Consider the following 23,422-nt stretch of genomic DNA (forward strand, 5'->3'; position numbering starts at 1 on the left):
AGCTCTTGGCAGATCTTGTAGATTTCTTTTTTATTGGATGCTGTATATTGACCCCTTTGTCAAATTGGCTTTATGCATTTGCTTCTCTGGCACTGGATGATATGTCTAGAAGTGACATCTCTCCTGCTCAGTGATACATACTGTAATCAAATAGAACGAATCCTATTTCTGGCATTGCACCTGTGCTCAGACTTTATTGCTGCGCTGTACTCATCATTTCATGTGACGCAGATGTGAATGGCATCATGTTTTGTTTTGTTTTTTCACAAATGTTTTGGTGCGGTATAGCTTTCAGTCATTAAATGCAGTTGTTTGGCAGGAATGCAGCATAGGCCTTGACTGTTAATATGACAGTTTTTCACATTGTCTGAAAGAAAGGAACCATTTTTGCTGCACCGACTAGGACATTTTGAGCGCGTGTGTGTGTATTTCTCTCTCTCTCTCTCTCTCTCTCTCTCAGATGTCCAGATGTGAATCAGAGCTTTTTTTCGCGAGACTGGAACCAATTTCATTCCTCATCAGTTTCTTATGGAAGGTCAGAGTATGGGAAAATCAAACTGCGAGTGTGTATTCTTTCCACACCCTGTGGTTTAAATGCACTCACTACTCAGCACCATGCTCATTTTCGTCCTCTTTTATGTCGGACTCGGAGCCGCTGAAATATATGGGCCCCCTAAAATATCTATTATAAAACCTCTTGAACTGACAGAAATGGATATAATGCATTTCTCAATGCTAATGTGCTTCTTAAATGTGAAATACTTCACAGCTGTTTTATCTCCAGCTTGTTTTTTATTTTATTTTGAACATCTCATATGTTTAGATTAAGGTTTTTATTAATAAGTTAATAATAAATGGTACAACTTAAATGATTTTATTTTGTTTTTAATAAACTGCAATAAATGATTGTTTTAAATGTTATGCAGGCAATGCAGGTAAATGTGAGTAAGCTTTAAAATACTCCAAAATGTAAATATATATAGCTTATATATATATATATATATATATATATATATATATATATATATATATATATATATATATATATTGCATTTCGGAGTGTGTGTGTTTCATATTGAAATATAGAATGCAGATTATTGTATAACATTTGCATAAAATGATGGCTCTCATTGAGGGAGAGTGTGTGTTTCTTTCACAATATGATTTATTGGGTTCATTTACGGTGAGAAAGATTAGGATTGAGTTACATAAAATTGGCTCGAATGTGAAATTTATGATACTTAAGTTGCAATTCAACACCTTAAAATCTGATTTTATATATATATATATTCATATAGTAAAATTATTTCATTCAGCAATGCAGATAAATGTGAATAAGCTTAAAAATACTCCAAAAGGCAAAATGCAAAAAAAAAATACATATATATATATATATATATATATATCAGGTAATACAGCAATGCAGGTAAATGTGAACACACTTATATAAAAATTAATATAAAAAATACCCCAAAATGTAAAAAAAAAAAAGGAGAATATTTATTTGATTAAGTAACTAAAAAGCAACCAAATTATGTCTCCTTTTTGAGATTTTATTTTACAAAACACTAAGTAAGTCTAAAAACAGGCAGGGCAGAGAAAAATGCAAATGTATACAAAAAATTAATATTTTGTTTTGAGTCCAGTCATGGTCTTTGAATATATTATTTTCTCTAAGCTAAAACGAACACAAAACCCCACTTCGGTTTAAATTCAGTTCCTCTCCGCTCTTCTAACGTTTTCACAACATACATGAGATGATATATTATATGAACACATTTTGCTCCGGCTGTATATACCTGACTGCATTAGAGACTGTTGGCAGATTGAGGGAAATAATTAATCCCATCATCTTGTTATCAGCCGCTCCGTATCAACTTGAAGGTACATCTGGCCTTTCAGACCTTCTGCCGACCTCCCTATGTCAACACGTGTGGACCCTTAAAAGCAGCAGTATGTCAGGTAATAAAATATATTCCTCTGCCATCTCACAAGATGCTAATGCTGTCTTGGAGATGTGCCAGAAACACTCTCCGTTTCATTTTTGATCAGCAGATGCTCGAGCAACGAATAGTATCAACATCCAAATGTACACCTTTGGTTTCCCCTGGTGTAATTAGTCACTGGTGAAACTTCACATTCTAAACATGTCAGCGTTTATAAAACACAGAGAGGGTAAGAAAAATGTGAGCTTAATGGCACGCAGTGAAGAGGAGGATGTATGGGAGACAAGGAGAGCTTTCCTCATGGTTTAATTTCAGCTGAAATCTAAAGGTCAAACGCTGTTACTAACAGCAATAGTTCTGCGCGAGGCGCACACTCGAATGGTTTCCGTACAGAAAATTATAGCTTATTCCCCAGATATGAGTACATTATGATTTCTTTTATATTAAAATAAAGAAATAAAAAATGACTCTATAAGAGTCGCTGTCGATAGCAACCACTTCTCTGAGAGGAACACGCTGGGGTTTGTTGTCAAACCAAATTATACACATTCTTTCCATGGATAAACCGTAGCCTGAATAATAAGCAGCCACAAAAGTGGGTCAGGGTCGTCATGGAGAGAAATAGAGGCAAAAGGAGAGAGAGAGAGAAGGGGGGGAGTGTTTCTCTCTTTGCTCCCTAGCATTCAATATCAAGAGTGGCAGTCATCTTTGACTTCAAATCATTCCTCTGATGAATAACCTTTGTCTGTACTGCATTACAGCACAAAGTGATTTCTTTTTCCACCCCCCCACCCCCCCTCCTCAAAATGGCAATTTTCTGAGAGCCTGAAGCTGAACTGAAAGCGTCTTCATTCGTGTTCCACCACTGTAATTTATTACAGTGAGCTAGAGTGACTTTCATGACTACCTATAGAGGCACTCTGATATTAGGCCCAGAGATGAGGATGAAGTATAAATCACTGGCTGGCTCTTATTGAATTGGTGCGATTTCATGTCGAGCCGAGAAACCAAGTTGGGCTTTTCCTTTTTGCGCTTCGCCTCCAAGGCATTGTGCGGAATTATTTCTGAATATATTGCGATGTAATGCACATATTCATTTCTATCAGTTGATTGGTGAAAGCCCCACGCTGAGAGTGAAACCAGCCTCCTATGTTACAATTATCTTCACAATGGCCTGACATAGATCTGTGAAGAACGGCAATTTATATAAGGGGGAATAACACGATGACGCAGCTTTGCCGTTGCAGTCCGGTCTGTAAAGCGACAGCCGAGTTTCTGGGAAACATTTTGACTTGATTGGTTTAATGATTCATGAATGATGACATATTGCTTTTCTCCTTTTCTCCTGATGTCCCTGGCCAGTACTGTTGCCGTGAAGCGATTTATCGGTTCTCGCGGCTCATGGTTTTTGGTCATTGTTGTTGGCGCAATTAGCTTAAATTAAACCATTAGTGAACTTTAATATCTGTTTCCCCTAAACTGAGTCCTTAGATATGCTTCAACACTGACCGAATCTCATCTAAAACAGAGCTGACCTGAAAAAAGTCGGGGGACGGGGGATAAAAATGATTAAGTTTCAGAGTGAGCAGCCAGTGGCTTGTTAAATATCCTTTCACAGTGAGACAAAATTACAGTGTATCATAATTTACTGCCTCAGGAATCCCAATAGAGGTAAATGAAGGCATATTTCACTGGAGACCAATAGATGGTGACACGACCACTTAATTGCTTTATTTTACGATTGGTTGAGGGGAAAATTTGGTTTGATAAGGGTGTTTGAACAAGTGTTTTCCAGCACAGAAAGCCCAAAGACAACATTTATTCTCCTTGTTTGTCTTCGGTGTCTGTTTCATTTCTGTATTTTGATAAATGGTGCAGATTTTGGTGCAGCTGTGCGGGGTCAACGGTGTTTAACTTGTGTGGGAGAGTGTTTAAGTGTATCTGCTCACTTGAGGATGTTTGCAGCTGAAAGGTAGGTCACGTTATTTTTATCTCAACAGGAGTGGTGTGTGTGTGTGTGCTACTTTTGGTGTCTGGGATGCAGTCCGACATATGTCTACACCAATGTCCCACAATACACTTCAACCACAGAACAGCTAGTTGAAGACATGAAACCTTCTGCATGACATGGTGACCCCTCACAAACAACCACATGAGACCACTGTCGCCAGCACAGAGGGTTACACAACACATACGGTGTTGTAGTGGACATTCTTCATCATTATATTGAGTATATATATATATACACTTTTGGACACTTAAGTCACACTTAATGGGCAATATATACACTGTATAGACCTTATTTACCAGAGAAACAAGCGCGCCGCCATCGTTATAAAACTGTCTTTGAACTTCCGTTTTGCGTTAGCTCTGTACATTTCTATGGCATCACTGTCAAAGAATAATTAGTTGGTTAAGTGGATTTACTTGTTGTAGAGTTAATGAAAGTTATCATGAGCATTGTAATGTTTAAAGCAGATGTCTTAACAAATGTCAGTAGATCGGGAAGATTTTAAAATGAGCAGTTCATTCATAAATGTAATATCGCTGTGGAAATACAAACCGGAAGTCAAAAGACAACGAGCGCAACGCTGAAAAGGGGCGGGGCTAAATAAGGTCTATATACACTACATATATACACTGTAAAAAATTGTAATTTAAAAAAATTGTGGAAACTGACAATTACATATTGGCTCAATAAATGACTCCCAAATAATTATCCTTATGCAAAAAGATGCATTGTTCTAATTATAGCTTAATGTCTTCACTTAAAATTAAAAATGTATATTCACCGAACATATTTAATAGTGCTCAGTCAATCTATCAAGTCGAAGTGAAAAATCTGTGTTTTGGCTGAACCAGTCCTACATCCTGTATACGCAGAGATACAGATATTCATCGTCACAAGTTTCAAGACGTTATGGTGAGTATTGAGCACTGAAATTGTTCTCCAAAGTTTTGCTTTAAGACCCGGTATAAAGTTTAACAGGCATTATATATATATATATATATATATATATATATATATATATATATATATATATATATATATATATATATATATATATATACTGTAAAAAAATTATATATATATTAAGTCGATTTAAAGTGTTAATTTTAAGATAGTAATAAACACAGTGCAGCACTTCCATGTTCTACATCCAAACGCCGACTCAGTATTGGCCGGCTACAGCGTCAGCATCACACGCATGCGTCGTGCTGCTCACATGACCAGTGTCGGCCAATATTGAGTCGGTGTTCTGTTGTAAAACACAGAATTGTGCTGCACTGTGTTTACTACCTCAACTGTGCACGAGACTGAAATGGAAGAGAAGAAATTGTTGAATAAAGCTGTTATTTTTTTTGTTTTTTGCAAGCAAAAAGTATTCTTGTCGCTACATAAAATTAATGCTGAACCACTTAAGTCACATGGACAATTTTAACGAGGTCTTTACTACCTTTCTGGGCCTTGAATGTGGCAATTGTGTTGCAGTCTATCAGAGGCCAGAAGGCTCACAGATTTCATCAAAAATATCTTAATTTGATGATCGAAGGTCTTAAGGGTTTGGAACGACATGAGAGTGAGTAATTAATGACAGAATTTTCATTTTTGGGAGAACTAACCCTTTAACACAATAATGACTTTATCTTTTGGGGGTAATTTCTCAGCCAAATTGATGTGCGATTAATCATATCAGTCTTCAGTGTCACATGATACTTTAGAAATCATTCTGTTTATTTGGTGCTCAAGAAACATACACACATATACTATGTATATACTATGAATATATATTTACCTCATCAGCCTTTGAACAGGCAAATGGCTGATGTGTTCCAGCGCTGGCAGCCGGTCCCTAAGCCCATGAGAGAAGAGCATGAGTAATTTATGTAGGGTAGTGTTTCTGAGACAAGGACCCTTGAGAAATCTAATCACTTTCAACAGACTCAAAGAATTTGTCCTGATGCATCAGGAAAATGGACACAACCCGCCCCCACCCCCAAGAACTCTCTTGCCGTCCTTGTTGCAGGGAGGTAAGCTACATTAAATCACGCTAATCGCAAAACCGATAGACCCCAAAAAATGTCAACAGGTGCGATGCACTGAAAGGATTAACATTTTTCTGCCTGTATCTTTATACAGAGGGGAGAAAAAAAGAGACAACAAGAAGCAGGAGCCAGAATGACCTGGGTGGACGGCTGCCAGCAGCCAGCTGAAAGGGCTGCAATTTCAGCTATTGTGCAGGAAAAAAAAACTGTGCCAAGTCCCATTACGTGAAATTGAATTTAACCTCCAACACGATTAATTCAGATGTTGGGTCGTCTTTTTTCTTACCTCATGGCTGAATGCCATGCACAGTGGCTTATTAAAATATGAATCCACCTTCCTCTAAATTAGGAAGTGCCCTCGTCACACCTGATTGACATGGAGAAGGTAACTCGGTACATTTGGGCACAATTAACAAGCTATTTTTATCAACTGCAAGAGCTAGTAAATGAAAACTTAATAAACTGCTGTTTACATTAATTTAAGTCCACCTTTTTTAATTTTGTAATAGCAGAGCTCTTGCCATCTGGTGAAAACACGGAAAGCCACAAAGAGAGTCATGTTCAGTCATTTTCCTGCTAATTTGCAAAACACGAAAGACAATTGAGCAGAATATCTAGGAAAATCAATCCGCTAATCCATCATTTAACCTGACACTACGCTGACAGAGGGGCAACGTGCGGCTTGTCGCGGGCAGTGATGGCAAATCAAAAGGGCCATGTTCATTACAACAGGCCCCTCCCCAAATCTCCCACAGAAATGTACGTATTTAGCGCGAAAAAGCGACACCCTTGAGCGGGCTACTCCGCTTGACAAAAGCTCCCAGCAGGAGCTGACCGAACTCACACATCAGGCTCTGTATCTGAACGCAGTACAATGGGCCACTGTGTTCTCATCCTCAGCTCAGCTTCAGTCAACAGCACAGCAGTGCTTCACTTCGCCAGCGCTGCCCGGCCTATTACAGCCCACGACACGAGAAACCAGGAATGCTATCAGCAGTGGACATACTTGGGGAAAAAAAAAAAGCCCCCCAAGCATCCCCTCCACATTTGTTCCATTCAATCTATGGCTCAGGCTTTGAATTCATACCACTGTACAATTGTATTCTGTTTGTGTGTGTCAATAAAGCAATACGCCGCAAAAGAAAGTGTGTTACAGTGATTGTACCAGGTCTGACAGGTAGATATCAACCAATATAGCTTAATTGTTTCATTTATGTTTTTAGACCAATAATAAAAATAATAATACTTGACATTGGCATTGCTAGCACTATTCTCTAAGGTTTGAGCAATAGGAAGACAAACTGAGTGATAAACAATACCTTAAAAGTTATTTTACCTGTGAATTTTGGGTGCTATTCTTTAGAAACCCTCCACATGGTGCAATTTTCTGTTTTTTACAAAGAAAATACTTAAAAGGTTAGTTCACCTAAAAATAAAAATTCAGTCATTAATTACTCACCCTCATGTCGTTCCACACCCGTTAGACCTTCGTTCATCTTCGGAACACAAATTAAGATCTTGTTGATAAAATCTGATGGCTCAGTGTGGCCTCCATTGCCAGCAAGATCATTTCCTTTTTTAATGCCCAGAGAGGTACTAAATACATATTTAAAACAGTTCATGTCACTACAGTGGATCAACCTTAATGTATAAAACGACAAGAATATTTTTTGTGTGCCAGAAAAAAAACAAAAAACAAAATAACGACTATTCAACAGTATCTAGTGATTGGCGATTTCAAAACACCGCTTCATGAAGCTTCAAAGCTTTACGAATATTTTGTTTCGAATCAGTGGTTCAGAGTGCCAAAATCACCTGATTTCAGTAAACGAGGCTTCATTACGTCATAAGTGTTTCGAAATTTCAATAGTTCACGTGACTCTGGCAGTTTGATACGCGATCCGAACCACTGATTCGAAACAAAAGATTCGTAAAGCTTCGAAGCTTCATGAAGCAGTGTTTTGAAATCGTCCATCACTAGATATTGTTGAATAAAGTTGCTATTTTGTTTTTTTGGCGCACAAAAAGTATTCTCGTCGCTTTATAATATTAAGGCTGAACCATTGAACTGTTTTAAATATGTTTTTAGTACCGTTCTTGGCATTGAAAAATGAAATGATCTTGCTGGCAATGCAGGCCTCACTGAGCCATCGGATTTTATCAAAAATATCTTGTGTTCCGAAGACAAAGGTCATATAGCTGTGGAACGACATGAGGGTAGTTAGAGTAATTAATGACAGAAATTTCATTTTTGGGTGAACCCTTTAATACTGTATAACAAAAAAAAAAAGATTGGTTACACCGATTTTCATCAGTGGCTTACTTATTGTTTTTATAAAACGCCAGCAACTGCAAATATGATAAAAGACATCAGTGTTCAACAATAACACACATGTGTAATATATCACAACATTTTTATCATGTAATATATTTCACTATAATAACTTGCCATATTAAAATATTATCTGCATTTATAGTTATTTTACAACAAGCTTTGAATGTGACTCATCAGAATTTAGAGACAGAACTATATATTCGTTATATTTTTTTTTTTTTATACTCTCAGAGAAAATGTTTCAAACAGGTGATTTCACATCCCTGTTTTGTGCGGAGCTGAACCTGAGACATTTTTGTGAGCTTTACAGCGAATTCTCCTCTCTTGGGCTGTTGCTATGGCGCTATGCACTTCCTCTGCAGCTGCCGCCCTGGTGTGGTGGGTGATAAGCATCAGGGATGCTGGGACACAAGCTCTCTTATCTGGACGCATGACCACAATCACTTCCTGTTCATTACCTCTCCTGCTAGGAAAACACATAGGAATTAATGCGGCCTGACCAATGAGCCGCTGCTAAAAACATACACGGAAAAACAAGCTCGGACACTACAGGGCACAAACATCCCATTATGTGTCAATCATCTAAGCCGGTTGTCTGTATTGATACATTAACAGCAAAACGTATGGGTTAACTAAAGCTAGTTTGACTGCAGCCTTTATGCCACGGTGTCGAGCTACGACGCAATAACAGCCCCTCCATTAGAATGCAGGTCTCGTTCCCTGTCAGGAAATAAAGATTGCTTTATTGATACATGCTGTTGCCATGACAAGCATCCACAAGATCCGTTTCGTTCAAGATTTTGGCATCCTTGGCAATCGCACAAATTTGGCCTGGCTAATGAGTTTCAGCCTGATCAGGATCAAATGGGTCTCCATGGCATCCTCAGATGTGCCTTGCGCCTGCATCGCTATTAGCACGACCTACTGCAGTTCGTCACTATTGTAGTTTTGTTTACATAAAAAACATAACTATTGATTAAGGAGTAAACCTGAGGCCAAAACCTGCCTTTACGTCTCATTCTTCTCTTACTTGGATAATGGCGCCTTGGAAGTTCATCTCTCGAACTGTAGTCTGCAAATCGCCAGCATATTTGCTAAGAGGACAAAAATATCTCTATCGTATTACGGTATTGATTGCGGGTGAACCTAAGCTGCAAATTTACTTTGAAGTTTCATGACGTGTAATGATATTAATCAAATAGAGTGATGCTACACATATGAGGGTACAAAGACTAAAAAAATATTTGACATGATATTCATAGCTGATGCATTATAATCACAACCATAACAATGGCTAAAGTGATTTTCATCTTTCAAGTAGAACAGATTTTTTTTTTTACTTAAAGGGATAGTTCACCCAAAAATGAAAATTCTGTCATCATTTAGGGCTCGTTCACACAGAACAAAAACAAAACCGGGAGACACGGGCAGTGGAACGGGGAAAACCGCATGGTCTCGAGACACATTTTTTTAAAGTTGAACTGATTTTAACTTGAGCGCTGCGTTTTTAGAACGCCACGTCACGCGCGAGACGCCGCAAAAGAAGCAAGACGTGAGCGCAACGGTTTTGTACGTCCGTCTAGCGCGTGTTTCCATAGAAAAACAATGGAAAAGTAGTGCATTGGAAAGGAAAAACGTGTTCTGTGTGAACGGCCCCTTACTCACCCTCAAGTTGTTACAAACCTGTATAAATTTCTTTGTTCTGCTGAACACAAAGGAAGATATTTGGAAGAATGTCAGTAACCAAGCAGATTTCGCCCCCCATTTACTACCTAACATAGTAGGGAAAAAAAATACTATGGTGGTCAATGGGGGGGGGGCTAGATCTGCAGTATGATTTTGGTCTGTTTCTTACATAAATTTATCGTATTGGTTCAGAACACACACACACACACACACATAAATACATACATATATATAGTCAAATGGAGCTTCAATGCTTTTTTTTTTTTCTTCTTTCCTTTTTGAAACTTGACAGTTGTGGTCACTTTAAACTAAACCTTACAAAATTTCCACTTTCATTTTCCACTGAAAAAAACATAATAATAACAACAACAGTGACAGGTTTGGAACAACATGAGAAAATAATTAAAAACAGATTCATTTCTTTGCAGAACTATCTCTTTAATCTTATTTATATTTAATAATCAGTTAATTACAAATAACACCACTTAAAACTAAGTGGAAACACTTTGATTGCTATTTATCCTTGTATAATGTTCATTATAACATCATATTAGCCTGATGATGTTTTAAAATAATATTTGGCTTAATCTAACTACAGCTGAGCATTGTGAGTTTCCACCCAGTGAAACGTGTCAAATGCGAATGTGGTTGCCTCATCTCCGTTAACAGCACTAAAAGCATTAACTTCCTATCTGACAAATTTAAAGGGTGCTTCATTTGTCTTCCAAGAAGCAATTTTGTGTTTTAACCACCTGTAGGAAGCTTTGTGACTCTCTCTCTCTCTCCCCTTAATGTGCCTCAGGACCTACGGCTGTGAGGTTCATTTGTTTGTGTAGTTTTCTTTGCCCATGTTTAATTACAATGGTGCAGCTGTTCCTCATTTACACTGGGGTCATATATTTGAATGTGTGTGTGTGTGTGTGTGTGTGTGTGTGTGCATATCTCTCTCACTCTCTCTTTATCTCTCTCTTCAGGGCCTTGTTTGCAGAGAGCAAAAACAGTGTGTCCAACACTATCAGACTCAGAGGTACTGAAACAGGGATGCTTTTTGTGGTTCGACTTATAAGCCTCAACCGTTTGAATCACAAGGTTTAAAAAAAAAAAAAACTTGTTATTAAAATGACAAAGGAACTATTTCCATCTTTTAAAACACATATAACACCTGTGTAATACTGATTTGCATTTCCACGAACAGGGAAGGTATGAAACTGAATGCCCAGGGGCTTCAAAAATTCATGAATTGTTTTATAGATCGGGTGTAATATTTGTGATGACAGACTCATTTGCACTCTTATCCAGAACAGGCTAGAAACGTGCCCTTCCGGACAGATTTTAATACACTGTGCCTTTTGTCTTGCGCAGCGAGAATCATATTTTACTAAATCAGGACCAGAAGACGCTCTTTCAATTGAAAGCTATGCGGAAATGAATGTTTGAAATGACTTTAAAGCTTAAATTTTAATGTTTAGTGTTTAAAATAATGGTAGTGGGTGAAAGGCTGTTTTGATGACAGACAGTCTCATATCCCAACTAATCTAATGCTAGCCTCAACCGCAAAACTTTTCAAAGTGCTTCTATAAAACAAATGGGTTTGGAACCATTTTTGACTCCATTTTCTATCCTTTCAGCGGGAAACCGCGAAGAAGGTATGACTAATACAAAACAAAATTGAGTATGACTTTCTGCTGGTTTCCTGTTGAAATGAGCTCCTTGTTTTCTCTGTCCACCGCCTTTCATTTCCATTTCACTTGTAGCTGTCCTGATAAGGTTTAAGTCTCTTTGAATTACCTTCTCTTTTGCTTATGAACGGCGTACGCACTTGCCGCACTAAAATTAATTGCTCTCTTGTGCGCTGCAGTCAGAGTAACGCATATTTTCATGCCTAATTTTAGGCTCATGAATCGAGTTGAGTTGGCTGAGTGTGTCCTCTAAAAGCCTGAATGTGTAAACACCCAAAATATGGAACATCGATCAGCCTCAACCCCTCAAATAATAACTTGGGTAAATGACTTGCTTCAAAGCTTTTCACCAGACCATGAACAAGCACGGAGGGGAGTTTCTCTGAAAGTCAAGCGTGCAATTATAACTTTAAGTCTGTTATTTTGGGTCGATTTTGACCTCAAACACAGCTGCTTGCAGTGAAGACAAAAAAATAAAAATTAAAAAGACATGTTTGTTAAAAACATCTTTTTCTTCTTGCTCTTAAATTTTATATGCAGAGGAAACGTCCAAAAGACTTTCATGTACATCATAAAGCTAACTTTTTACATTTGAAAATAAAAAGCATGTATCAATGGTTTTTGAAAGCAGGAAGAGGGATTTACTTAAATGCAATTCAGAGAAATTCAACATAAGCAATGCATTCTGGGAAATGAAGTTTTCTTCCACCCTAGCCCATCCATCTATCCCTCTCAAAACAGCCAACATTCAGAGCCCACATGTTTATGAATTTCAGAAATTGCTGTAGATTTTCTAAATAATTACATCCATTACCTTTCAAGATTTTGGGGTCAGTAAGTTTATTTTAATGTTTATATATATATATATATATATATATATATATATATATATATATATAATAGATTTATTTTTGCCTTTCTTATGATAGGACAGGAAGCAAAGTGGGAGAGAGAGAGGGGGACGGGATCAGGAAAGGTCCATGAGCCAGGACTCGAACTCGGGTCGCCCAAAGCGCTATATCAGCGCATTGCCCACAAGGCTATCGGCGCCGACAAAACTATTTTAATGTCTTTAAAAGAAATCTCTTATGCTGACCAAGGCTGCATATATTAATCAAAAATACAGTACAGCAGTAATATTGTGAAAAAATCTAATTTAATTTAAATTCCTGTGACGGCAAAGCTGTATTTTCAGCATCAAACTCCAGTCTTCAGTGTCACATGATCCTTCAAAAGTTATTGAAATATGCTGGATTTGGTGCTTAAGAAATATTTCTTCTTCTCATCAATTTTGAAAACAGTTTGTGGAAACCGTGACACTTTTTTTTCCAGGATTCTTTGATGAATAGAAAGTTCAAAAGAACAGCATTTATTAGAACTTTTCTGTAATAATGTAGTCTTTACCGTCACGTTCGACCAATTGCATCCTTGCTGAATAAAAGTATTAGATTCTTCCTCAACAATTGTACTAACCCCAAACGTTTGAATGGTGGTGTGCATCAGTTCTATTTAATAATATAAAACAAGGCATCAGAATGCTCTCATCATCCTGAAACCACATCACGATGAGTGCAATATTGATGTTTTGCGCACCACCCTACTTTTTGCTCTTATAGGTTTTGATTACAGCTAATGATAAGCCTCAGAGCGTGGAGTCCATTTTGATGATTATGTTCCAGAGGAGAAAGGTGTGGGGCCCACCTGTTCTAGTGCTGCTGAAACACGATCTCACACTTGTCACAAGACAGCGATCAGGAACTCACAACGTGTCCTTCCTGATCGCAGGAGAACAGAGGGCCAGGCATCAAAAGGCTGACAGGTGCCACTTAAACACCAAAGACTGAACTGAATGAGGGGAAACACAACAGGCCATTAGTTCACCTACAGATGGGCCCACAAAGGCCACGGTGTGCTCCTTCACAAAGCTGCCGTGCACGTATCAGTCCTGACGTGTTGCTGGAAGTCCCTCCACGCAACAGCACCACACAATGGAGAGGCTGGAACTATTGTTGTGGCCACAATAACACTCAAAGCATGCAAACAAACAAACAAACAAACGTGTATTTAACAGATGCCGGACTCATTGAAACCGTGCAAATGCCATAAAATATTATCGAGAAAAGTTTGTGAATTAAACAAACGGAGGGTTACAGTTGTGAGCTGTATACGCCTCGTGTGCTGATGACAAGCACTCAAACACCACAAACAACGGAATATGAATTATTATGGTGAGAGTCTTATGAAGATATTAGCAATTATACTGATGGCAAAAGAGGATGTTTGGGATATTTTCAGGCTGCTCCAAAAATCCTGGATCCGCACCATAACTTTCATTACATTCTGCGAAAAAAAATAAAAAGTCTTTATGTGAAAATGATTGCAATATGTTTCATAGTGAGATTAAACTAAACAATTAAGCTATTCTGGATTGGTTTTCACAGAGCCATCTGTTTGGATGTTTCCTCAAACCGGGAGCCTAATCAGCTATTCATATGTAGACTGTCATTGGGCAAAGCGGACCAAAAAAATTAGATGCCTCCAATGAATCGCAATCACAGATTTGTGCCAGAATTTTCTCGACGCGCATGGCAGCCCAAAAAAAAAAAAACATTCCCCCAGCCAAAATAAAGAGAACACATGTCCAGATTTTATGATCATTATGTTCAGCTACTTAATGAGTTGATCTTTTGGCATTTTCTGCATCACACTACACTGGCTGATATGCTAGCTGAGATAAAAGCTAATTATATTGAGAAAATAATCTTATTTTGTAACAAACATGGCTGCAGCGCTATGTCACATTTGTTTGAATTACACGCAAGGCGGACTCAAAGATTGGAGAGTGCTGAACTGGGACTGACGACCAGCATCGTAAACACAGACACGGACGACGTAAACATGTCACTAAAATTCAAGGCCAGAAAATGCAGTCTTTCTCACAGGAATGCTCGTGTTTATGGCCTTGCATTTTCTACATTGACAAAGACAAAAATGGAACATACCAAGCTAGCAAAATTCCCTCTTTTCATCCCCAGACACAAAGTGATGCCTTAGCACTTCAGCACAGGTCTCCTCTGACTGACTACGACAAGCTCTTTTCACCTCTTTACAACATACTCCACTTATGCAGATTGTTCTTTGTCATTTTGCATTTAATAGCATCACTGATAGATTTCCCAAACCACCTTGGCTGATTGCAGATACCACATTATATTCCTCGATTCTGTTTTTCAGGTTTGGCCCTCTGGGTCTGTGGAACGAGCAATGACAACAATAATCATTCTTCCAGCATAATTAACAACACTTTTGTGGGCTTGGAGATCATGACTGGCAATCATTCTGGACTAGAGGTGCACTGATTACACTTTTTCTTTCCAGATACAGAGTAACAAACGAGTACTTTTTTTTTTCACTGTACACCTCACTGTGGAAGAGAAAACAGAACATAAATATGTATGAAAAAAAATATGTAGCCTGTGACAAAAAAACAAAACAAAACAAAACAAAAAAACTTTATGGACCAAGGGTTTTCAAAATTTTAATGCCAAGGACCCCCAGATATAATTTGGACCCCCTTCCTAAAATTTGAAGGCAGCTATATACTTAATTTGATTTGAAGTGTGATATAAACAATATTAAATATTTGTTTTATAGTCAATGTACCAAAGCTAAAATAAATATATATATATATATATATATATATATATATATATATATATATATATATATATATATATATATATACTTGAGGCCAACTTTGCATCCCCGAACTCTAATTTGTAAACCCCTGAATCAACAGTAACAGTGAAAATCTTCAGGCCAACAATAATTTTATAGAATTGAAATACCCATGTAAACCTTTAAATGGAAAAAAAGAGAATAAAGTAAAGTTTACTGGTAAACGTGGTTAAATTTGTAACCAAAAGTTTGAATAAAAAGAATGAAGAGGAAGGGAAGATTTTCTATGAATAACAACTTCACTTTTAGTCTGTTCCTCACAAAGCTATCAAATGACATAGCACCCAAGTCATATGATAATACTTTTTTTTTTATTAATAATACTTTTATATTGTTATTTATTTATTTTTTTGGAGCTTGGCAGGATCAGTCATGTCATGTATCCAAAAGAAATTTCATGATAGCACAGTCGCTGACAGAGAGCGTCATTTATGGTGTGCAAATAAAATGGTGATCTGTGTGCGTGTTTAGACAGTATATTATGTATTTAATTTCCACATACGGGAAAATTCTATGTGGAGATGTCCGTAAAATCTAAGCAAACAAACATAATCCATAATGAAAGAAAAAAGTGAGAAGAAACAAGCTCACATGCCACGGTCTTATATAATGAGTGTGTGTTTGTGTTTGTGTTTATCTTTATATAGATATATAGTTGACCTGTAGAGTCGTAATGAACAGTAGCCCGAGCCACAGAGCTTGTCTCTTTAGATATGCACACATGATATGCAATTAAAAACTCCATTCACATTCCAGTGAGGCTGTCAATCAGAAGCAAATCCTTTTTGACAGTAGCCAGTGAACCGTGCCAGCTAGCCACTGAACAGGAACTCAAACAGTAATGGCTTTTGTTACCAGCAAGACCAAATTTGGATGCAATTAAGTTCACCTTAAATGAGAATATATTGATATTGTGGAGACGAGATTATAATTGGATCTCTTCTTTCAGCAAATGTACATTTTAGTTTATTAACTGACAATTGGTTTAGCATCTGCTGCAATGATAACGGTAAGAAGTTACTAGTAATATTAAATGGTATGTCTGTACTCACAGGGCACTGTGGTGACTACTGCAGACTATTCTAACACATCAAAAAGTGTCAATCACTTGCAAAGATATCTGACAAGTGTAGTTTGGTGAGGAGATGTCATCGCATGGAAAAGCATCAAGAAAACAAAGTCACATCAATGACACGCAGCTCTTCTTTGTGCTGTTGTGCTTGGAGCTTGACCTAGGCACAACATGAACAAAGATCACAGCCTATGTAAACATCTCACATTTATGACAATCCACCCATGTGTGGCCAGCCGGTGTAATGTTGACATATGCTGTTGACATAGGAAAAACTCCCAGATATCCATCAGCGGAAGGACATCTTTGTTTAAAGGGGGTGAGCAAGCCATTTTTGGAGTTACTGTACAATGCTTTCAAAACGATTCAAACATGGAGGTGTTAAAGCCCTAATCACTGACACCTGTTTATGCACACTGACATCCACATTAATTTTAATAATTCAGCAAAACTGTAACAGGCTTTCATATTCTAAAACTTTCATATTTCATAACAATACATGGCACTTTCGCAAATAGGGTCTGAAACTCTTTTTTTAACAAATGATCAGTTAAAGGACGTGCTTATCTTTTAGAAAATGTTGATCAACAAATTAAATATTATGAACTTTTTTATTTACTGTGCATTTCAAATGAGGTTTGTGATGTTTGCAACCATGTTAACAACATTTGGGTCTGGTTTCACAGACAGGGCTTAGATTAAGCCAGGATTAGGACTTAGTTCAATAAGGACATTTAAGTAGCTTTTAAAACATGCCTTAGAAAAAAATAGGGATGCACCAATATGAAAATTTTGGCCGATACCTATAATTCTTTATATTTGAAAGCCGATAACCAATATATTGGCCGATAAATCTAAATCCAAATTTATATATAATCTTTGAGAGTCTTGTTACAAAGACAACATTTCAAAACAAAACAATAATGTTATTATAATTTTCCTCATTATAATTTTATGAAGCCTATATGACAGACTTGTGCTGCACATGTTGCACTTAACTATATTTTCCTTTTTAAAGTGACTTCCAAACCATCATGGTGAACAGTGCACATCTGAAGGGTCTCAGCTGAAGGAAATAATCCATTATTTATCGGCTTTAATATATCGGCCAAATTTTCTTATTGGGCCGATAAGAGTAAAATCAAAAATGAATGGTGGCCGATATATCGTGCATCCCTAGAAAAAAAGACTGGTGTGCATCTTGAGACAAAACAATGGTATTGACTTATTTTAAAGGTGCCCAAGAATGCTTTTTCACAAGATGTAATATAAGTCTAATGTGTCTCCTGAATGTGTCTGTGAAGTTTCAGCTCAAAATACCCCATAGATTTTTTTTATTAATTTTTTTAACTGCCTATTTTGGGGCATCATTAACAATGCACTGATTTACACTCGGCGCCGCCCCCTTAAATCGCGTGCTCCCTGCCACACGAGCTGTCGACTATATTACAGCGCATTTACAAAGTTCACACAGCTAATATAACCCTCAAATGGATCTTTACAAGATGTTCGTCATGCATGCTGCATGCATGCTTCGAATTATGTGAGTAAAGTATTTATTTTGATGTTAAAGTTTTATTCTGAGTGAATTTAAGGGCTGTCCTCTGTGGCTAACGGCTAATGCTACACTATTGGAGAGATTTATAAAGAATGAAGTTGTGTTTATGCATTATACAGACTGCAAGTGTTTAAAAAATGAAAATAGCGACGGCTCTTGTCTCCGTGAATACAGTAAGAAACGATGGTAACTTTAACCTCATATAACAGTACATTAGCAACATGCTAACGAAACATTTAGAAAGACAATTTACAAATATCAGTAAAAATATCATGCTTATCAGTTATTATTGCTCCATCTGCCATTTTTCGCTGTTGTTCTTGCTTACCTAGTCTGATGATTCGGCTGTGTGCAGCTTCAGACGTTAACTGGCTAGCCTTGTGTAATCCCTTTCATAATGTTGGGAACATGGGCTGGCATTATGCAAATATTGGGGCGTACACCCCGACTGTTACGTAACAGTCGGTGTTATGTTGAGATTCACCTGTTCTTCGGAGGTCGTTTAAACAAATGAGATTTATATAAGAAGGAGGAAACAATGGAGTTTGAGACTCACTGTATGTCTTTTCCATGTACTGAACTCTTGTTATTTAACTATGCCAAGGTAAATTCAATTTTTGAATCTAGGGCACCTTTAAGATATGTCAGTTGCTTTCAGTTAAAACCGCTCAACCATGCATTTTTGTCCAGGACTAGCTTAAAGGCCTTTGCACACTGAGTCCGAAATTCGCATGAGAAATTTTCGCACATTAAAAAATAAATTCGACCTCACGTTATGTCAATCAGGTTTGCACACTGCCTCCGAAACTTTCGTGCGTAAAAAAAATATTCGAATCAGGTTCGATTTTCTGCGTTTTTCGCATCCATGGCACGCATTTTGAGAGACGTTTTGACAATTCAGAGCCACCGTACGCGAACGCAAAAATCCCGAATGCCATCTGACAAGTTGATCCACGTTGCCTACAGCACAAAACAGCAGCACTGAATGACAAACAACGTGCGGAATACAAAGACAGATTGTGCCAGTAGCAAAGCATCAAACTGAGCCACTGACTTCCTGAAGTAAACTTTGAAATGCTCGGGATAATCACGCAGCTCCTCGATGAGGTGAAACTCTCATTTCTCTCTATGTATTCGCGAAATTGGATGGACCCAATATTTCCTCTTTTTAAGGAGAGAGAGGACAACTAAATCGTGCTCACTGCTTGAAGACTTCATTTTGTATTGTTTTGCGATTTTTTTTTTTTTTTTGCAACGCATTCATTAATATGCATCGGACTCTGCATGACGAATTTTTAGGATTACGAATACGAAAAAAACGCAAAGCGAAAATTTCGGACTCAGTGTGCAAACGCCTTAAGCCTTGTCTGTGGAACCGGGGGTTGGAGTTTAAAACCAGATTTGTGAGATTTAATAATAAAGCAATGAAAATTAAACATTTTAAAAAAGAAATAAATGAATAAATGAATAAAGATAAATTAATTCAAGACCTTTAATGGAGGAATAAGACAGAATTTCATGTGTTTAAAACTATACTTTTGATGCGATGTCAAATTGACAGGTTAGTTTGCCAAACATATCTAATAGATCTTGTAACAAAACCAAAGAGAACCACATTCATGGAAAGTGCCGCATGATTTATATTTATATGCTTCGATGTGAGCCAAGAACAATAAAGATTTCGGATTTTTGTACAGCAAACCACTTACCATATGACATCATGTGAACGATACAACATCAAATACAAACAGACTGCTGCACGCATTGATTTCCTCTCACATTTAGGAGTGTGGTTTGATCAGTGCTGTAAAGGCCGAGGCAGGAGGGGGGCACGAATGAAATGCCCACTCAGTCTCACCCTGTCATCACATCACTCTTTCTGAGAAGCAGTGACCTGGTAAACAGAGATTACCAGAGCTATAGCTCCTCTCTCCTTCTCTCTGAGACAAATCAGCTTCCACTTTCAGTGCTCAGATGATAAGTCCGTTAGTTCCTTTTGTTAAAAATGCACATGCGTGTAATGATCATTGCAGCTGGAGTGTGGGGTGGGGTGGGGGGGGGCTGGTCAGTTTTAGAGTGGGGTTTGAGTACTGCTCTTGACTAACAAACACAAAAGACAACGTATAATGTCAGGGTCGACATCCTGGGACCCTCTGACATCCAGGACCACCAAAGATCTCAGTAATTTCTACTTAATTGAAAATGCCTGTGGCTAAGACACGCACACAGCAGACTTTATATTGCAGAGCACGGCCCATGGCAGCAATACATATTTGAGATATCTAATTTCTCATCCGTTTTTAATGTAATCTCCTTAAGAGCAGGAATCACATTTGGAATGTACTAAGACTTAAAAAACATAGACAGAAGATTCAGGAAAATATAGTCCATAACTGTAATTCTGTGTAGGTTTTCAACTGACAGATGTTCATAGGTGTCTGTCTTGAGACGAAATTCAAAATAATAATGGGTCATTGACAAATAAGGTTTTTAAAAGTGTCAAAAAATATAACGGGAGATATCATTCATTTTGAAGTTTTATTAAGTGTTAACAATGAGATTATGTGTTTTTTTTTTTATAATCAGTTAACACTGCTTTGTCATTTATTATAAGATTTGTCATCAAAAAAGTCATTCGGTTTAACCAAAATTTCGGTTTTACCGAATGACACTTTTGGTTATACTGAATGACGATATTTTCGAACAATGCTAACAGGCTGATATCTAGCTAGCTAGCTAGATAGTTTTTAAAATCATATTATACAATAATATTACAACATTTTCCATGTTTTATAGCGGTTGTACCGAATGACCTGATATTTTGGGACATGCGTATGAGCAAGGGAAAACGTTAATTTTTCAAATAGTTAAGAGAGAGTGAGTTACTTTGCTGTACAACACCTTTGCAGGTGTCTGAATGTTGTCATATCCTGTCACATAACATTGACCACATGATCCAAAATGGTCCCTTTATATTGATTACTCCGAATGACATCAATGAAATTCATTTTTCCGGACATTCTTTCTCATAACAAAGCAACGACTTCTACACATAATTTTAATACCATTTAATACCAGAATAAAAAACATATACATGTATTTTAAGATATTTTAATCACAACCGAAATGGCTGTATTTGCCTATGGACGGTTAAACCGAATTACCTTTTGACAAATTTTTAAAATAAAACCTTTTTGATTCAATAAAAGAGATCAAGTTGTACTACCTTACATACTTTGGATGTCATATCTTTGTTTTTTATTATTATTAAGGTCTTTGGACAAAAAAATGACCCGTCACGTCATTGACCTAATAAAAAAAGCTCTCTGTTTGCTAGGTATAAAAAATGTGCATCATTAAAAAAACACAGGCCTGCTTTCTCACAAACTCTATGTTATTTGCTGTTTCTTTAAATGCACAGGCAATTAAATCCTCTTGTATCAGCCTAAATCACTCATACACTGGAAAAAAAACGATGTAGGATTTACTTTTAAACAATGTTCACTAAGAAATTGCTAGTAAAATTCACAAATAATTACAAAGAAACAGCAAGTAATACATTGAATTAAAAAATGATGTAGGATTTACTTTTAAACAATGTTCACTGAGAAACTGCTAGCACAATGCACACATAATTACAAAGAAAGTAACACATTAAATTAAATGTCAAATTTTGAAGTAGAAAGTCTGAAAATTGTACTTTGTAGTAAAATGTTACCCCAATCATTATTTATTTTATTGACAACTTATTTTTTACATCATTCAAACCTTGTAGGTACAAAATGACTCCAGCCCAATTCTGCTATCCCATCACCTGACAGCACACAAGATTGCAGACCGTAAACAAGCAAAACCTGTGAAATTTGGAAGCGTATGAGCTCTCGCCATCTTTAAAACCACATCAACGACAGACTTACAAGACAATGAGTCATACGTAGTGTTAACAGCTTGCTTGCATTATCTCATTGGCTGTAATAACTTCGAGCCTGCAAACTCCATTAATGCAGCGACTTGAGCACCAGCTGAAAGTCATTAGGCATGAAATAAATCATTCACTTTGATATAGGTCGGTTTCAGCAGAGTAGTTTTGTTGGCCATTAATGGTCAGGGGCTGCATCTCTGCCGGTTTTCATAATCCCAAACAGACTGTAATCCAATCATGGTGCCACACTCTCTCTCTCTCTCTCCAGAGTACCCCTCAAGACCACTCTTGACTTCCTTAACAGCAGCACTCATGTAAAGCACACATCAGAGGTGCAGATTCAGATTCAAAGAGTTCTACATACCAGGTCTTCAAATTCAGATTTAATTGCTTTTGCATTTATTTGCTTGGGAAACAGGGGAAACACAAAATGCCCGAGCAGGTAGCATGGTAAGCACAGGGCGATAAGAACCAAAATGTACAGACCAGGAAGTGTGGAGCATTAAAGTTCAGACAGTTGCTTCATATTTTTTTATCCCCGCAGCAATAACTTCAGGCTCCAAACTTGTACCTTTCATTGCACAAAAAAACCATTGCGCTAGACAAACACAGACTTTCCTGCATTTACACGTTTTGCTGAACTGCAGAAAATCCACAACAAAGTGCACTGCAACTAAACGCTTTCAAACCAGCATATGTCTCTAAGGCTCGGAACTACAATCCATAGCATATGAATAAAGATACAGTGCTTGTTTTTATATCTTTCTGTCCACATCAAACAGAAAGAGTGTGGACCGCAGTCTTCTGGGATCTGAGCAGAGCAGGTAGGGAGGAAGGTAATCAGAAGGGGGTCTATGTGCACAGACTGAATCAGTCCCCCTGGCACCGTGACCCCCGTTTAGCCACATACCATCAATTTCTGTCTATTTGTTCTGGAGATACCACACACCACTGTCACAATCTCACTTGTTTGCTCTGCTGTGTCCCCCCACAACCACCACCACCACCACCCCCTCTCTCTTTCTCACTCGTCTAACTCCAGCTCCCCTCCTCCCTCTCTTTCTGAATTGCTAAGATGAAAAATCTCGAGTGGAGTTGATATAGGCTGACTTGCCTCTGCAGTAAAATTACACTATATAGATTATATCTGAAAGCCCTTCCCCTCCTTCCCTCCCTCCCTCCCTCCCTCCCTCTTCCTTTCCTCCCTACCCCCGCCAACCTCTCTTCCCTGGTTTTATAAACTCAGCAAAGATATTAACAATTTACTGCTTCACATCAAAATTACATCTAACAAATGAATCACTGAAACAATGCAATGAAATTGTGCTTTCAAGGATTTTTTAAAATAAGGTCTGTCACTAAAAATGTGATTAATCCATAAAACATTTCACTGTGTATGTGACTGCACTTAGACATGGATATGAGACCTATGGCAGTGA

At 37.5% G+C, this 23,422-nt stretch overlaps 1 protein-coding gene across 1 annotated transcript in view; it reads right to left on the bottom strand.

Annotated features, from left to right (window-relative positions):
• tox (thymocyte selection-associated high mobility group box) overlaps window positions 1-23,422 on the bottom strand; it is a 68,862-nt gene that overhangs the window by 44,088 nt on the left and 1,352 nt on the right.

Source organism: Megalobrama amblycephala, linkage group LG17 (genome assembly GCF_018812025.1).
Source record: "Megalobrama amblycephala isolate DHTTF-2021 linkage group LG17, ASM1881202v1, whole genome shotgun sequence".
Taxonomy (NCBI): Eukaryota; Metazoa; Chordata; class Actinopteri; order Cypriniformes; family Xenocyprididae; genus Megalobrama; species Megalobrama amblycephala.